The following is an 18,575-nucleotide window of genomic DNA, read 5'->3' on the forward strand; positions in this document are numbered from 1 at the left end:
AATTCAGAAGACATCTCACCAAAGAAGACATGTAAATGATTCATTAACACATGAAAATATTTCAGCAAATAAAAACAGTAAAACGTACACTATTCATCAAGAGAGTGAAGTTGTTACACAAGCTAAAGCATGAATGAACATAAAATTGTCTGTGTCAAGTGAAAAAAAGCTAAATATATGGAACGATATACTGCATAAATCTATGGTTAATGGTGTATTGTGTGTATTGGTGTGTGTGTGTATCTGTGTGTGTGTAGTGTTTGTGTGTGTGTGTGTGTTGTTGTTGTTGTTCTTGTGGAAACATGTGCACATGATTACACATACCATCAGAGGCCATAAAAGGGTATCATGTTCCCTAGTGCTGGAGTTACAGGTGGTTGTGAACCACCAGACATGGGTATTGGGCACCAAACTCTGGTCCTATGGAAGACTGATAAGTGTTCTTACTACTTTACCAGCTATCTCTCCAGCCCTTGGATTTAAAGTTATGATTGAACATGCTAACTACTAAAGCTTCAAAGAAGATTAATGGTAGTCAGGTGGGAAGGATGAGAATGAGAATGTCCGCAATTTGAAGAAAGAACATACAGGGAAAAAGAAGGTTCTAAAATAGATTGCTGTGTGTGTGGGTGGAGGCACAGTAAGACCCTTTCTGAGGCTCTCTGATCCAAAAAGTTCACATGATGGAAGGGAAAAACTGACCACTGCAAGGAGTTCTCGGACATCCAGGAGGTCATTGGTCATCCAGGAGGAGAGTGTGTCATGTGCTCACACACACATACACAAACAAACATTTAATTAATTTGATTTGATTATTCAAATGGTTGCAAAACTGTCATTTGTTTTTTAAGTCATTGAAATGTATATTTAAAATATATAAATTTCATGTTATATAAATTATCTCCCATAAACTATTGTGACTACTACATTAATTCCATCCCCTCAATGACAATGTCCCTTAAGCCTTGGTATAAAAATTGTGCAGTAGTAGAGGGATTGATATTAGGTACTGCATGACCAGTTACTTTATACAGTTTGGCCAACCATGAATATTTGAGATCGTTTCCATTTTGGCGAAAAGAAACTTTGTTGAGGAAGTATTAGAGCTATACTTTTCTGAAGTTATGATGATAAATATTTAGACTTCAGTTAGAAATCATATTGCTTTTGAAAATTAGCAATAGTAAGTTTTCTTCTTGAGTCCATGACCTTACTAGCCATGGGCACATAACTACATTTATAGTACTAAGCAAGAATTCTCCCTTAGTGAACGGGACTTTTGTATAATTAAACAGTTTTGGTTATCCCCAAAATATAGATGCCACTATTACTCCCTTGGGTACATCTTGTTATGTTGGTCATTGCTTTAATTCACAGGCTGTATAACCGGATGGGAAACTGATAGTTTTTCTCTCTTGAAAGCTTTCATAGCACCTTCAGATGCTATGAGAACTAGTCCTCATGGAGGATGAGTCAGGTCTGTTCCAGGTCAATTTCTCCAAGTCCTGTGTCTGAAGTATGTGATGTCTTCAATAGTAGAATTTGACCTTCAAATTCTGTGTTACAACTAAGGATAATGGCAATACCTTACATTATTTGGAGACTCTCTTGGACCTCCCTGATCAACAATTCAAAAGGGACTGGAGTTTTTGTTCGCTAGTCCTGGCCCAAAACCAGTAAAATTACCACATGCAAATAGCAAAAATTTATGGAAACTATCACATATGTATTATAAATTATATAAACATATACATATATTTAGTTTCATTATACGTGTATATAGTCATGTGTATACATATGTACATATATAATATATATTTAAGCAAACATAAAATGATATGTTTTCTTATTATTTTATTTTTTAATTATTTTCCCTTATATAACTGAGTCTACAGAGAAAGTGTGTTTATAGACAAAGGTAGGATTATAAATTTCTCCTCTTCACAACAGAAGTAAAAAGTGGGTCACTGTAATGTAAGGTGAGGTGTATCAATGACTTCAAAAATACTTTTATATCTCCACCATAGAAACAGAAATACATCACAAAACCTTACTCTGTCCAAAGTTGCCTCACAACTCCTCTTATTAGACTCAGAATAAAGGTCACAGGGAAGTTCAAGGGTGCTTCTTGTCCCTTTTCCTCTATTCAGGAAACAGCCATAGAACTATTAAAGTGTAAAAAGTTCATACTTATCAAAGAACATTAGTGACACTCATTAAAAGATGATTTTTTTCCTAGAAATTAAAACAAAATGGCTTTTTTCTCCCCATCAATCCCACCTGACAATCAAAGGTGACAGTTACTCATGTCAAAAATATTTTATCACCAGAAAGAAACTGATAAAGAGGGTCTGTCAGTTCCTTTTTGTTCTCTATTTACAGTTATGAAAGAAAAATGATTTATGATTACTATAATTATAGTTCTCCTTAGGAGAGCTGTACTAATTACATAATGTCTTAGCCATTTTTTCACATTACCAGCTATTAGTTAATCTAAATTGAAATATATTTAGAAATTTCTACACAGCTGCTTTCCACACCTCTGGATCATGAATTGAATAGGTTAGGATCACTTACCACATCTCATGTGTTCACGATTTGGACATAATGCTTCAGGAGCTACATATCTACAATTGGGCTACAAAGAGCTGCCCTGAATAGATAGCATCTTCATAGATGGTTTAAGGGTGTCTGTGGGAAATGAGTTCTGAGTGAAATGTTTTTATTCTGTAGTTACAGTGTAACAGAAATGAACCCCAGGAGTCAGGTAGGAATGTATTACCTGAATATTACCCACAAGCTACCCTTGCATTTTGTGGGTTTTTTTTTTATAAGACTTACAAGTGTAGCTTTCTCTATTGCCTTTTTGTAGTCATCTCCCTTTTTGTATCCCCTTTTTGTATAGTCATTTAATTTTGCTGTAACCTACTCTACTGCAGAAACTAACGGTGGCCAAAGAAATAAAAGGTTGTTATTTCAAATCTAACATTTTCTTGAAGTAAAATCTCTGTTGTTTGCTCTAAGCATTATCTGTTTGAATGTTCTGATTTTCTAACTGTATCTTTGTTTAGACAGCATCATAGTAGTTACAACATGGAATTATTACTTTTTCTCCAGTGAAATAGATAATTCTAAGGAAACATACCTCCAGTCTCCACACTCCCACACCTCCAAGTGTAGCTGATTTTTATTGGAAGAATTGAATTCATATCTTCTAAATACTGTCTTTTTCTGGTCTTTAAGTAATTTCACATTTCGAAATAATCAGGCACTGTATTTGCTGTCTCTTGGCATTTCCCAGTTGGGAAGTGAGAATGGTTCTTTTCATTTTGAGAGGCAAATGGGGCAGGGATGTAACTCGGTTGATAGAGTACTTAACTAGCATGCCCAGAGACCCAGGTAAGATTTCTAGCATCAGCTGGATGTGAGGGCACAAAGCTGAAATCTCAGCACTAAGAATGTGGAGGCAGAATGAGGGATGAACTTCACTGGCCGAAGTTACTCTTAAGCAGAAGAAACATTTCAGTCAACAGCTTCTCATTTGTGAAATCTCTAAGTGACTCTTTTTATTTCTCCTGAAATTCTCAAAAATTTAGTTTCTATACCAACTAACAATTAGAAAACTAGATACAGAGACATGAATTACAGGTCAGTGAGAAACAGATTACATATTGAGAACCTCCATTTCCAGATAATTAATATACCCTTCAGCTAAGTATAACTGAAGTGAGGTGTGTCCATATGAACTTCTAATTTAAAAGAAATTGACGTAGAATTGACAGAGAACAGTCTTCATTTCACAGACTGAAGATTTTTTTCATCTAAGTTAATGAGTGGCTAAAAGGAATACTGTGGCAAGGGGCAGAATTTGTATCATCAAGAATCAATTGTTCAGTTTGCTCAAAAAGAATGAAAAACAGAAGTGGTTAAGATCCACAGTTATATCTGAACATTGACAAACTAAAAAATAACAAGTAAAGGAGGGCTGTGTCCTCATAGTGTATAAGGCAAATTATCATGTCACCTTGACTGACTCATTTAAAAATAATACAATCCCATGCTTATGAATATATTCATTCCTCTGAATTAAGTCTAGAAATTATTAAGCTCACCACAGTGTTTCACAGTAACTGTGACAGTACCAGCAAGTTCATCTTTTCCTGGATTTTCAGAATATCCCACATTGGTTGAAGCCGTGTATCTCAAAAAATGAATGAATTGAAACAATATTGTAATTTATTTATTTAAGGTTTTTAGGTGTGAATCAGCCCAGTGGGAAATTTTAGGTAGATCTGACTTCACAAAGCAAGAGTTCTATACAAAGTACTGACTTCTTGTCTTTGTTTTATTAGAAACTCATCAAAAAGCAATTTATTTAGGACTGATTTACCTAATGTTGAAGTATGAGAAAGTGTGTATCTTATGCACATAAAGAAAATTGAGAAATAACCTAGGGTGAATTCTAAAATTTTAGAAAACATATTCTACATACATACTCACAGTTATTATAAAAGAAAATGTTGACAAAGAGAGGATGCAATATAAATTCTCATGAATTGAGTTTCCAAACATTTAATAAACATGTAAACAAATGGCTCCAGGAAAGGAATGCAGAGGCAAAGAAATAAGGTCAAGCATGGCAGACCCTTGGTAGTTACTACAATGTTGCTTACAGTCTATCAAGACAACAGTAACAGTACCATAGTTCTAAGTTACAGACTGTATACATAGCTAAATATAGTCTTCAAATTATTTCTTTGATTCTCATGACACATTGTCTCTCAAGAACAAGAATGACAAATATTACAATATCTTTTCTGTATTTTACATTTAAGAAGGGAATATTGTTCAGGCAGGAAACTGACATTAGGCTAGAACAAAGAAGGAATTTCAGGTAGGAATGTAAATCTTAGGCTACAACAAAGTGGTAATCTCAGGCAGGAACCTAAATATTAGGCTAGAACAAAGAAGTAATTTCAGCCAGGAATCTAAATTTTAGGCTAGAACAAGGAAGTAGGCTTCAGACATGAAAATGACCTTGGGCTAGGACAGGGAAGTAGGCTCAGATACTTTGGTCATACTGATAAGCCTTTAGAAACAGTGATCACAGGAGTGCTTATGTAATTGAGTTTAATGCCTTGCATTTTCTTTGACTATTTGTATTTATTATATTGCTTGTTCCTTGACTATTTGCATCTATTTTATTGCTAGACCCTCAACCTAGAACTGACCTCAATACATGCATGTAATCAAAATGGTATAAAAGCATAAAGAAAGAAAGAGTATAGGATAGGGGGTTCTAGGGAGGGGAAAGGGGATGACATCTGTATTGTAAATAAATAAAATATTCAATAAAAATGATAAAATGAAATGATGAAAATGATAAAGAAAGAAGGGAATATTGAGTTATAGAGATCCAATATGAGTTGCTTGGAGTACTCAACAGAACCACATATAGATAAATGCTTCATACAAACTCTTCTTATTCTAAAGTACATAAAATGGTAAATAAGAAGTTAGCACATATAGAATATTCATGAATTCAGAACTTCCCTGCTCATGTAGACATCTCTCATCTATATCCTCTTCTTTGTCTTAAGCAAGTTCCTCAAATAACCTAAGTATCTGAGTTAAAATAGTGATTTTCCTTAACCAGGAATCAGAAAATACTTGAGAAGTACTGGAAGTGAAATAACAAAACAAAATGACTGCTTATTGGCTATGTGCACTCAATTGCAGTGATTGCTTAGCAACATTGGTACTACATCCCATACTGTAAGGATGCTGTGTAGGGAAGTGCTGTACAGATACATTAAGATACACGATGTCTTCATGCAGTTGATATCCACTCAGATCCTTTTCTAGTCTCCATACTTATTGCAAAAGGGTATGGGTCCTTGTTTGGAATTAGAAACTTTGCAGATTTAATGGATTTACATGATGCCATACTGGGTTGTATGAATCTGTAATGTATTCTATGTTGTCCTAACATAAAGATAAAGTCTGAGGAGATGGATTATTTGGTTCAAGTGCTTGCCTTACAAGCATGAGGATCTGAGTTTAATCCCAAGAATCCATGCTAAAAATACTGTGTGTAATGGTATGATACTGTACTCTCCTGCTTGGGAAGAAGAGATAGGAATTCCCTTGGGCTGACTAATCCCCAAGAACCTAACCCACTTGGAGAGTTCCAGGTCAGTGAAAGATCTTACCCAAGAATAATTATGGAAGACTAGGGCCAATTTGACTAGGGAGATGGCTCAATGGGTAAGACAGTGAAGACCTGAATCTGTTTATTGGAAGGCATTAAAACATTTCAATGTGGCTATATGATAATTTATACCTTCATCCTGCTCAGAACAGAGATAGGCAGAACACTATGGCTCACTGGTGTCCAGCCTAAAGCTTCAGTGAGGGAAACGGACTCAAAGAGGAGAGTACTCCCTGGCCTCCATACATGTTACAAAAGGGTGTAATCAACTGCACATATATGTTCACAAATAACAAACAAACACATACACACACAGACACACACACAGACACACATATACACACTGCCACATACACGAAGACAGGATATTCAGTGACATACATGAGAAAAAAGGGTATGTAAAGACTGAAGAAAGCCACTACTAGATAAGGAAGCAGCAAGAACCAAGAAAGTGGCAACAGAAGACTCTCTCCTAGATCTACCTGAGGTGACACCTTGATGTTGGACTTCAAGCTGCTAGAGTCCTAAGAGAATGAAAGTGGGCTGTTCTCAGCTACTCTATATTTGTTCCCTTCTTTTGGAGACTTATGCAAAGAAAAGTGCATTGCTCCTCCCCCACAACACTTCAATCAAACTGTTTTTCTCAAGAAAGAGTTGGAGAGGAGGTGATGCCTGTGGAGAAGTGGGGAGAGGATGCATATTAGAGGGGGCAGTCAATGAGGGAAATTTTATATATATTTTATATATAAATTTTATATATATATATTATATATATTGGGTGAGTCCAGTGTTGTAATCTCTGTTTCTATCTGCTCACATGTGTTTTCCTCCTTAATTCTCAATACAGTCTTTTTGATATGAAAACATTGACAGTGTTCTTGAAATTGAAGCTTAGAAAGCCCAGGTATCTAGCCTAGAATCACAAACAAACAAATGATAAAACCAAGTGCCAAATCCACACTCCCCTATTCCTTGTGGGTGTTCTTTCTCCTTAAGCCTGAAATTAAATACTACTACTAATAAAATGCAGAAAATATTTTATCACTAGAGAGTTTTAAACTAACCAGGGTACTTACTATAAGAAAAAACTCTCAGGAGAAATAGTCCTCTCTGGGTAGAATGATGAAATTGGATATCATAATAGGTCTTTTCCAAGTATAATTATGCTCCCACTCTAGTATAGCACTGGCTAAATGCAAGTTCATTACCATTTTATTCTAAGTTAACTGGAAAACAAGATTGATTGACATTTTGGAGGTATTCAACATTTATATTCAGGAAATTTAAAAGACTTCAGACAGATTCAAAAAGCTTTCTTAAGCTAATGCCTGTGCAGCACTTTACACTGAAATGCTCTATTGAAAACAGGTTCTTAAAATCTGTAGCCCTGTAGCCTTTCCAATGCTGGCGACCTCACCTTACTCAGAGCCCTGGGGAAGTGGTCAATGTCTCTAACCTGAAAGAAGAATTACAGTGTGTTCCTCCTACCTAACTTCCTTAGTGTTCCCAATGTCTTGCACATTCTTTTTGTTTTTTGAATGATTGCAGCTTCTATTCACAATGAATGTAAGATACTATAAATTGTAATTTAGCATATCTTCATGCACTTTGTGTCATCAGATGTGAGCAGTACTTATGTTTCAGTATAGGAAGCATTCAGTGTTAGTACAAATCAAGAATAATTGGCGTTAGGGGTGATTTCACAGCTTTATAATGTTATTACTGACACCCAGATAAATTTCTCCAATTTACATCAGGACAAATTTTGCATTTACATTGTGCTTCTATTCAAAACAAAGCAAACAAAAATTTGGTAAAACTATTTTCCTGGTTTCATTTCAGTTGCTGTAATAAAATATTCAGACAAAAAACAACTTGTAGGAGGAAGTGTTTATTTTAGCTCACAATTCACAGGAAACAGAGTCTGAGACATCTGATTTTAGTCACAGTTGAGAGGAGAGGGGAGGGGGAAGAGGAGAGAGAAAGAAAGATATGATCCATGAAGTCTGACCTTCTTGCTAATGACTGTACTTCTCCATTTATGTAAAGTTCAAACCTTCTGCTTAGGGAATGTTATTGCCCACAGTGGGTTGAATCTTCCCACATCAATTATCTTAAGACAATCTCCCATAGATTTGTTCATGAGTCAATCCAGTATAAGTAATCCCTCACTAAAACTCTATTGCTGGGTGATTCTAGTTGACAATTAAAGCTAATCCTCATATGTGTGAAGTCTGGGAATTGTGTATCTTATATGCCATATTAATCCATAGATACATTCTAAGTATGTATAGTGTCAATGTGTGGGAAAGAATAAATATCATTATTTCTTGAACAATACATGAACTGAGCTTCCCTTCTTTTGACTTTTAAAAGAAATGTGACATTTAATGAACACTAGTTAATTCATTAATTTGAGCATCTATAAACAATTATAAAAGTTGAATCTTAAGACCTAGAAATGTGCTTTTTTTAAAGTTACCTAATATAAGAATATTTTGTAATAGAACCATCAGCAAAGACATTGCTCAATGATCTACATATCCTTCCTCAATTCTCCCACAGCTAGAGAAACAAACAAATCAAAAATCTTCAGGAGATGGTGTGCTTTATTAAAATAACCAAAGCTATTTAAAATAGATATTGCTACACACTTAGTATTCATTTCTTCATTTTGACAATTATATTATCACCAAAGTATCATTGAGAAAGTCAAAGAACTTGATACTAAAACTTGCCTGAAAATTTGGCATGATGAAACTGTTTCCAAATCACTGATGCTGTCAAATACTAGTTAGAATAATTCATCCTAAGGATTCTAGAAATAGGTTTGCCTTGCTTCAGTTGAAGAGTTTTGTATTCATAACAACTTCTGTGTAGTTCATGTCTATTAACTTACATCACTTGATCTCCCACAAAGATCTTCTTAGGAATCTCAGGGTGTGGGGAGCTGACAGAAGGAGGCTATCATCCTTACAGCCATTTTGAGTCATATACCCTGGCAAAAGACTTGATTACAATAGCCTACAACAGCTGATCACACTCTGATAACATCTTGTTTTAGATACCCAGGATTTTCCCTTGGGTGTATGAGACTTAAAGGTGTGTGACTTAAGGGCGTGACTTAGAGATCAGATTTAGAAACAAGACCTAAGGGCATGACTTAAAGTCCTGACTTAAGGGCGTGGCTTAGAAATGAGACATATAAAAGTCGAGAGGCAGACAGAAGAAATTATTATTATTAGGTAGTAGGCACTTAGCACTTGGAGGAAGAACTTGGAATTGGACATTAGGCACTTAGCACTTGGAAGAAGTAATTTGGAACTTGGAGGCACTAAGGACTAGGAACTAGGAACTAGGGACTAGGAACTCAAGAATTGGGACTTGAAGAGAAGAAGAGAGACTGAAGAATAAATGGAATTGAATCACACTATGTCTGGTCTCCATTCCTTGAGTCTGTCCTCACTCTCTCTTGCAGAACCCCGGCCCACAGACCGGAACAGCTTGGGGCAGTGCAGGCTCTAACAATTTAGCTCCCAAGGCTCTTGGTAGTGCGGGTTCAAACACTGATAGAGCAGTCTGAGACGTTTTGGCGCCTAACATGGAGCAGCAAGAAAGAGAGACCCAGCTCAGGTAGCAACATCAGGGGACTGCTAAGGTCTGAAAGAACAATGGAGTCATGGCTTAAACTCTTGCTTCCAGAATTACTTCAGACCAATGGGGAAGAAACTGCACAAACAAACAAACTAACAAACAAACAAAAAATATCACTGGCTTAATGCAACTCTGAAGTTTAACAAAATTTTTCATTATTTCTTTCATTTATTTCGCATTCATTCAGACAGGGAACTAGGATATAGTGGCCCTTGCCTTGTGTAGGGACAAGATTAGCCATCAAGTAATAGATAGATTTGTGTTAAACACATATATTATTACAATTATTGGGTTTACTTTATTCATCTAATTGATAAGTATTTCCTCAGTGAGTAGTAGAAACTGTGTTCTAAGTTTAGATAATATTGTACACTCAGGGGATTTTGTGCTCTTAATGGTAAAATGGCAAAATAATGAACAATGATAATATGAAGAAATATCTAAGAATGAATAGACTCTAGGGCATGTATTCCTGGTCCCCATCTCCTCTAAGACAGTAATTGATGACCTACCTCTTTGGCAATTCACATTACATATATATCACTATAGAATGCAGAGCTAAATATAAATACAAACCTAGAACAACTTTTAAGAGTACTGGCATGCTGCCATTTCTAGTTTCTAAATATCTACTTAGCATCTGAGAACAATATGGATAGAGAACATTGCAATATCTTTAGAATTGGGGCCATAGAAGCTAAAACTGCCTAGGGAGAGTTACTGAGAGCAAGGCAGGACCTCTGTATATAGAGATAGGTTATGAACACAACATAGATGATTCTCAAATGTGACTGGATATCAATATCTTCATGGAGATTTTAAAAATTATAAGTCCAAAATGTACTACAAAATGGTGGGTTCATTATCTGTGCTGAGAGCATAAATCCAGATCTGAATAAATAAGTTCACCAAACTCCATGCTTGGCATTATTCTCTTGCATGCTTAACACCAAACTGTACTATGGCATTAATGAATCACAAAATCTGACTCCAAACCATGTCACTAGAGAAATCTATTGTCACAGAGCTGCTGCAGTATGCCACTTTCATATGTTTAAGATATTCAGTGATTTAAAACATTCATTTATCTCTTTAGAATTCTGGACATGCCCAACTATGGCCTCTCCTTTCTAGACAAAACCCACTTTGCTTATGGTGAAGTGTTCCAGACTTGTTGAGCCAGCATTGGTTACATTTATCTCTCTATTTCCACAAAACTCTACTTTATAAATCAATATCTGGAATAGACTAATAGAGTCAACAGAGGCTTTAACTCAAAGGCTGGATGTTCAGTGGAACCATCACCAGGATAATTTCCACATTGTTTTCATAATAAATGCTCTAGTTATTTGCATGCAATGCAGCTATATCAGAAAGAGAAAGAGACTTTTGAAGAGGTAGAGCTTGAAGTAGGTATTCTGAAACCACAGTCAGGTCCTCATGTAAAACTGAATTCAATAATGAAATTGTTGATGCCTTAATACCAGTATCTTTGACTCATTCTGTTATCAGGCTCAGGACCTATTGGCCCAGAGTAAATGCATCCTTCTCCTGAAATTCTTTCTCTTTTCATGAAATTTCAAGTAATATACACCATTACAAACCTGTATAGATAAGCTTCTTTCATGAGCAAGCCATGACCAATGTAAAATCTAAGCTCCATTTAAAAAGAGAAATTGAAAAAAGGATTCAAAACTGAATGGTAATTCTAGCTCTGTGTACAAGATATGTAAAATTGTGCCTGATGGCCTAGAAACTGGTCATCTTGTTTACCAACTCTCTGTATATAATATTTACATTATATCATAAATGCTTGCTGTCTATAGGTCTTGTCTAATTGCATTTTAAAACCAAACTCACACAGATAGAAAAACACCCTCTTTTACTGACAGCTCTTAAACTCAAATGGTCCCATTAAGAATGAAATGGAATCAATTAAATAAAATACCTTGTATCTGACTCAGTAATAACTGAAAAATACAGTTACATGAATTCTCAAATATCAATTAGTTTGTATTAAAGAAAGGTTTCCCAATCTTAAATGCAGTGTGAGGGAAAATGAAAGCCTGAGGTTGATCCAAAGAAACAAAATGAGTCAAAGTTTCTCTTTTAATAGAAATGCGAATGAGGGGTTTCATTCTATCCTTGCCATTGTCTGCTGAAAGGGATTAAATGGGCACAGAAGCTTGATGTGTTCAGGTGACAGATCCTGTGAGCATAGGTTAGTATTATGTTGTATACTAATAGATTTAGAAGAACATTAGTGTGAAACAGCAGTGAGCCTACATACTGGTGGAGCAATGGGATATATAATTAAAATGTGGGTAATACATCAATTGTTACTGAACTAAAAATGTCACCAATAACTGTGCATTGGTCAGATTATTTAAAGCACTCTAAAGTACTTGAGCGTGCTTGCCATTTTGATCTTTTTACAATGTTCACACACATGCTAAATTCCAACATTCTGGTAAATATATACATGAGTTATTTTTGTTTGTCTTAGTGGTGCTTATGCAAGTCAATACTAAAGCTTTACCTGGTTGTTAGCTTTATTGAAATAGGAAAGAGATTCTGAGATATCATATAATCTCTATTGTGGGTTGAATCTCTATCGAGATCCTGTGAGGTGAACCTGCCTGTGCCTTCATCTTTTTATTTTTTTAACTTAACATGCATCCTAAATTCTTTGGCAGATTTCCTTAGTATAAACCCTCCAAAATGAATAGCTTGGATTAACTAATCCTAATAGTGGAGTACCAGATCATTGTTTTATAAGGGCAATGGCCTCTATAAGACCCGAGCTAATTTTGCTTTAAATATCAAGGTGCCACTTAAAATTTCTGTATACTCTGTAAAGATTATCATAGTTCATCAGTGCTTCTTCAATGAAGCTCTCCTGGGAAGTGAAAAAGATATTCCACATTAAGTGCTGATGGCCTGCCTTTTCTAGTTCTTTCAATGAGATTTTCCAAGCAAAATTACATAGTGTGAAACACTATTGTCCTGGGTAACCTTCTTAGAACTGCTCAGTGAACCCAAATTTTGGATATACAGAGACCCGAGGAGAAATGTAAGCAGAGCCCAGAGTAGCTAAACAGAAACTACTCTTCTGAGGTTGTTAGATCTCTGTAAGTTCAAGGCTGGCCTACATAGTGAGTTACAGGATATCTCAAGCTACACAATAAAAACCTTGTTTCAAAAGAAGGAAAGGAAGGAAGGAAAGAAGGGGAAGGAAGGAAAGATGGGGGAGGAAGGAAAGAAGGAAGGAAGGAAGAAAGGGAGAAAAGGAGAGAGGGAAGGATGGATGGAGGTAGGGAGGAAGGAAGGAAAAAGGAAGGAAAAGAAAGAAAAAAGGAAGAAAGGAAGGAAGAAACTCTGATGGAATTTCATATCCTGAGAAGATGATAATCAGGATGAGTTGCCTGAACTGAGATCAGACAGGAGAGCAGAAACCATACTGATGGGAAAGAACACAGATTTCACTTTCAAAACAGTAAGCTGTTGTAGGTCTGAAGTTTAAAAATAACAATACATATTTTTTCTATACCTCTTTTGATGATTTTTAGGTTCATTTGTGCAAATGACTCCATACTAGTTTTATCATCAAAAAAGAGATGCTGAGGACCTAACAACTTAGCTTGCTAGATGATAGTGAGAATCTCAGATTACATGTACATAAAGACTATGCATCATGTGTACAGTCAAGCGAAACTCATAAAAGTACTAGGAGTTGCTGCTGTAGGATACTGTAAGCTGGAGAAGAAAACGGACTCTGTTTGCTTTCCATTTTGTTCACCTGATCTTTCCTTTATAGTTTATAGTTTGTATGAACTTTAAAAAAAGTTTCTGGAACAACCCTTGTCATAGGCAAAACAGACTATTTCTACCTAAGCCATAGAAATAACCAGTACAGGGACTGGGCACTGTCAAATGGAAATTTTGGCAGCATTACAAATTCTCTGAAATTGACAAATAAATGCTTCATTTGCTGTTACCACTTGGATATAATACAAAAGAGCAATACTTCAATCCTTCATCAATTTCTGTGATGACTTTTATTCATTAGTTCTTGAGGTGTTTACATGGACCATTGTTCCTTCTAAAAACTTTATTGAACACATAGTTGATACCTCAGCCACTCAGCTTTCTCATCTGTAATGAAGTAACTAATAATATCAGGTGCCATTTACACGTTTAAGCATATTCCAGGCATTATACTTAAAGTCATATTATTATCTTATTAATCTTTGCAGTGTCTTTACATGTCAATTGATATTTTTGTTGGTGGTGATAGTTTTGTTGTCTGTTTTATATTTATTTTTTGGTTTGGTTTTGTTTTTATATGAAAGACTGTAATTAGACATCAGCCCTGCTTACTCAGCTAGTTTGTGTCAGTATGTCCTTGAATGTGATTCCATTAAACATGAAAGCCAGAGCTCTGAAAAACTACAGGAAACTGTTCTGATGAAAGTTGATGGTGCATGCCTAATCTTTTAGTTGTGTGATACCCAGCCCCTCCAGCTTCTTGGAATGTCCCATTTTCATTCTGACTTTTCTTGTTTCTCACTTCAGGGACAAACCAACTCATCTTACCAGTTATTTTCCCCCATGCTCTAAGACCTTTCAATAGCAAACTAAAAATGGACATATAAGAAAAACTCCACAATGTTTCATCAGCTTACTCTGATCTCAAGGGGAATGCAGTATTGTGGTGTCTAACAGGATTTACCTGTGGATTCTTTATGATCTTTCTTAAATTATCTGTGTTCAGGAATACTAAAAATAAGAATTATCAAAAATAACTGTGTTTAGTATTGATTCAGTATACCTAGGAGAGTGACTGATACAGAGAGGAACCAAGGTTAAAGTTAAAATTGAAAGCAATGTGTAACTTATTTAAAATGTATCTTCTTATTAGTTTAAATAATAAAAATTTAAATAAACTAGAAACCTTCCCTCTTGAACTGCCTAGATTTGTGTTTATTGTCCTGTGTTCTGATGAGTGATGACCATAATACCAGGGTTGTGACAGGTGCTAAGAATATACAAGAAGATGGACTGGTGCCTTTTAGTGATGAGGAGCTTAGTGACTAATGAGTGAGTTCTTTGTCACACAAGTGTTATAAGAGGGGGATTCTAACACTGAATGCATGGCAGTTAAAATAGTTGACCTTCAGACTCAAGAAGGCAGGGTCCCCTGATTCATTTCCCATCTCAAGTTGACACAGTGTGTCAAGGCTATAATAAAATAAAGCTTTTCTTAGTGCCTTGGAAAGGCAGCTTGAGAGAAGATGGGCTTTGTTATAGATTGAAAATTTTTTTTTGGGCTTTGCCATTTAGATGCTATGACTGTGGAGCAGCTGCTTAACTTCTGAGCCTTTATCTTGACAAAGGACAGACTTTCTAAAATGGACAGACTAATGTGAATTGTGTGAGGATAAGTCACAATCTATGCAAAGCATCTAGTAAGGCCCCTGGCTCAGGGCTCGAGCTCAGCCAGAGCCAGCTGGAGGTAATGGCTGCAAGTACTAAGGAGAGTAGTGGTGATGTCACAAAAAGGGGGAGGAGGCATGATTGCAGCAGATGTGGCAGACACTTTCACTTTGTTTGTTCAGATGCTCTCTTTATAATGGTAATGGAGTATGCTAAATTCAAAGTCCATTCTACAGATAAAGAGAAATGATAGTGGGTTTCCCCATAATTAAGCCATTTTTTTTAAGCTTTTCAGTCAGATTATAAATAGAATATAGGATGCCTTTTGTGGTGAATAACACGTCTTCCTTCCTAGTTTTCTAGATTTATGAATTTAGCCCATATGAAATTAATTGTTGTAGCTGTATTACATGGATGCAAGACATCTGGAATAATAGGATTTTATTGTTAATAGACCTCTCAGGATCTCATGACAAATATCCTTATAATAGCAACATATGCTGCTAGTTTAATGAAAACCATCATTGGCAATTAATGGTTCTATGCTTTCAGTAAATTACACATTTTTGAATTTTTTTGTATCCTTCATATTCCTTCTCATGAATGTAGATTGTGACTTGCTTGAAATTTTAACTAGAGCTTGCTACACAAGGAGAAAAATCTCTCCGTAGTATGGATTCTGAGTCATGCCTGTGCCATTTATTTAGTTGATATAAATGACTGCAGATGAGCACCATTACTTTGAAGCACCAAAAGCAAACCCCCAAGCATCTCTCTATTTATAAAATATAATACTAGGGTATAGAGAAAAGAACAACTTACCCATGTGACTACCTACGCTACTCTGAAAGAGTATCTTTATCTATTATTTCATTCATCAGATGAAAAATATAGAATAATAAAAAGAACTTTTTCTTTTCTACAAGAAGAAAGTTTTTATACTTCCTTGTTTCATCGGACTCTTCAGGAGTGTATCCATGATCCTTCTAATAATGTTCAGCGTTTATTGAGCTTAAACTGGCATGAGCAAGGAATTCATTCACAGTCCTGAGAATGAAAATTTTGACATATATTATAGCATGGCTAATCATAATGCAAGGTCACGAGTCCTGTATCTGTGTGAGAAAAGAATATTCTGTGTTTTACCTGGGCTTAGTTCTAAGAAATTGAAATTTCCTCAACACTAATATGCATAATTCTTGAGGAGGGAAAACTAGTCTGGGCCACAAGTTTTACTTGTTGATATTCAAATGTGTTTCTTATGCCTAGTCTCAAATATATCACTCATTAAAGTTAATTTTTTGCAATATTTTTAGGTAAATTCTATGGAATTTTCTAAGTGGACAAAGCAGAAAATGTGATTAGTGAAAGAAGCCATACAGCAGGAGTTGTAAAAGGCAGAATTGGTTGCCTTCATATTTCCTCAATTTATATTTAGTGATGTTCCCCTTCTACATGTATAAGAGCAGGATTATTACCAAAATATGCTCTTTTGTTGCCCCCCACCCCCAGATCTCCAGTTATTTGATACTACCCTGCTTAACTACTTAGATGGAGATTACTACTTCCCCTTCTCACAAGCATGAGTGTTTCCAGAGAGGAGATTCTGGTTCTGACTTGCTTTCTGTTCTAAATGACAATGCAGTTGTCTGAACTGAACTCAAGAAATAGTTGCCAAGTAAGTGAGTAAGTGAGTATTTCCCTTTATTTCCACACTTGGGAACTTTTAGTTTATATCATGTACACATTCACTACAATCCTGCATGATATGTTCTAGGATAGGTATATTTACAATATATATCCATATTCATTTACAAATAAGAAGGCAAAAAGCCTAATTAAAATACCAAGTTCAAAATAGTGCCTGGACTTCTCTCTAGTCTCAGAAAGTTCCAAAGCCTTTCTTTTAACACATCTTTGATACATGGACAAATGTCATCTCCAACATTCCTCAGTAGATATGTACAGCGCTGCTTCTACACTATCTTAACCTTGAGTCCCTGAATATCAGGTATTATGAAAAGTAAGTAACTCTCCTTAAATTATTACATGTAGATGTGGTATTAAGAGATCATTCCCTGGGCAGGTTTTGGAGTAAAGTTGGATAATTGTAGGAATATACAGAGAGGCCTTTTATCCACTATTAGATATAACCAACATAAATAAATATTTACTAATTCCTTCAGAAACCTGTTTGTTTTCAGGGTCTGGTTCTCCCTCTAATTCACACTAAGTGGAGACATTGGTCTGCTATGGATCTTTCATAATATCAGGTCTTAGCACATCTCTTGCTTAGAGATTGTTCTTTACTTTTCAGGTGTTGGTTCAATGTCCTCAGATCTACAGCTTGGCAAAAGTCCAAATGTTATCAGTGGTTGTTATTTGATACCTTATCTATGAAGCCTAAAATTATTCTTCAACTCTTCTGAATTTTCTGAAATAAAACATACTGTTGTAATTCTAGACAGATATTTCAGTGTATCTCAGAGTTATTACACTATGCTCAATGGTGACTCAAAAAAAAGGAAACAAAAAAGTTCAATGTTGTTAGGGTTTGAGTGTACTCTAAGATGATGGGATGTATGTCATTGAACACTCCTACAAAATTACCTTTTCTTGAGATATAAAGACTTTAAAAGTTGATAGTTGTCTCCACTAATCATAAAATACAACAAATGCTCTCATCTCAACAATTATCAAGAACAAATATGTTGTAAATAATTCCTTTCTCTAGCAATATAAATTTCTTCATGTAAACTTTAGCTTCAAATATTTTTATAATCAGATCGGAGCCATATTAAAGTTTGGTGCAGGATCTACATTAACAAACACAGTGGCAGCACATGGCAAGGTGGAGAAGACATCTCATAGAATATAATATTGTTAAGTGTATTATCATTACACAAGCTGCTTCTCCAAAGAATGGAATAGTGCTACTCGAATGGGAACAAAACAAATCATATTCATCTTGAGAGACTAAATGTTTGATGTGGCTGTCTGTGTAGCTAGCCCTACACCGTAGCTGACACATATTAAATGCTCAGTGAATGTTGAATGAACGAAATAATGTCATCCACTGACTTTTTCTCATGAGTTGCAGGAAAAAAGAACAACCAAGGTCAGATTTAATAAGACGTCACAAGCTCATGGCCACAAGTGAAGTGTTTTAGGAATGAGTTACTTGAAGCCCAGTGGGGAAAGTTTCTCTTCAGTGTCACAAATTCCTGTTGTTACTTTTTGAATAAATATAATGGCTTACCTTGATGACAAGGGG

The sequence above is a fragment of the Arvicanthis niloticus genome, chromosome 1 (genome assembly GCF_011762505.2).
Source record: "Arvicanthis niloticus isolate mArvNil1 chromosome 1, mArvNil1.pat.X, whole genome shotgun sequence".
Lineage (NCBI taxonomy): Eukaryota > Metazoa > Chordata > Mammalia > Rodentia > Muridae > Arvicanthis > Arvicanthis niloticus.